A 1654-nucleotide genomic window follows, 5' to 3' on the forward strand; every position below is an offset into this window, starting at 1 on the left:
TACTTTTTTTCCTATCCTAAACTCGTGTAGTATTTTGTTCCCTCGATTGCGTAACTTTGTCAAAATATGTCTAAATCATTTGTTTTTTTCTTCGCAGTCTTTTATTTTTCCTTTTTTTATTATTGTAGATTGTTTTTTTACACTTCCACATGTTCTATACAATGTCAAATACTTTACTGAGCATTATTCTTTCTTAACATCATTACCGTATATTTCTCTCAGGTTTCTTTTACTGTAACAAAAACAAAAAAAATCCTGATGCTACTTTTTTTTCTTTTACTTTCATCTTTATAATACATAATTCCAACTTCCTGTTTAGTCTTCTCTTCTCAAGCAACTACAAAATCATCATGCAGAATATTGAATTAGTGTCCATTACAGAGAAGCACACGTAAATCCTCAGTATTTTTTCTCTCAGTAATTTTACATAGAGAATAATAAAAGGGAGCAAAATCTGGTATCTCTTAATTTCCAGTCTCCTCAACTCGAGTAAAATCATCATATTCTATCGTCCTCAATTACTTTCTTTTAATTAGAGAGATAATTAAACATACTCATTTCTTACAACATCAATTATTTCACAAGGAGAAATAACTTGCCTAATTACAACACCGCCATAACAGAGTCTCTCCCCAGCCAATCATAATCTTCACCGGGAAAGCTTCATTAATTTCGATGAAGGGAAAAAAAAAACTTACTCTGAATTTTGTATTAGCTATTTCACTATGAATATTACCTCATTACCTGCACCATTAGTTTTACACACAAGTCTCTCTCTCCTCTAACTATCGGGAATAATCACAATACGGTATAATAAGAGTAAGTTTAGTCCAGCATTCTATTTCTATACACAGAGGTAAGGGAATATCTGTCAAGGTTGAATTAAACATTATTTTTCCCTTTACTCTTTCCTTCGTGCCTCTGTTCAGCCTGACCTCACTCCTTTCCATATATTCCCTTATCAAGCATAGTTTTAAGGTACAGCGCTGTAATTCATTCATTTCAGTATTTGTCTTCTATCATCGCTCGTGAAAATAAGGTTAAAAGTTTAAAACTCCTCTCTCTCTCTCTCTCTCTCTCTCTCTCTCTCTCTCTCTATATATATATATATATATATATATATATATATATATATATATATATATATATATATATATATATATATATATATATATATATATATATATATATATATATATATATCTCTCTCTCTCTCTCTCTCTCTCTCTCTCTCTCTCTCTCTCTCTCTCTCTCTCTCTCCCAGACTGTCATATTAATCAGTCTCATAACTATAATAATGTGTTTTAATGGCTTTAGTGACGTATTCATTCCCAATCGTTTCCAATCCTTCTCAATGTAAAAATATTCTTCTAAAGGTTGAATTTAGAACGCTTCCCTCCCTTCCCTTTCCGTCACACCAATCAGTGCCTTAACCCTTCAACACACCGTGGTACAGTTGAACCATGCGTGCTTTGGGGTCCGAGGGGTCTCCAAGCGCACGGGTTCGAATCCTGTACACGGTCCGAGTGTAGGTTGGGCTTCCTCACTCGGGGCAACGGTTTCCTAACGGATGGGCTTTGAGATAGGAGATACCCTAAAAAGTATCCCCTTTAGCCCATAAATTCCCATGAGAAGTCCACATGGTATAAATAAA

Source organism: Portunus trituberculatus, chromosome 21 (genome assembly GCF_017591435.1).
Source record: "Portunus trituberculatus isolate SZX2019 chromosome 21, ASM1759143v1, whole genome shotgun sequence".
NCBI lineage: Eukaryota > Metazoa > Arthropoda > Malacostraca > Decapoda > Portunidae > Portunus > Portunus trituberculatus.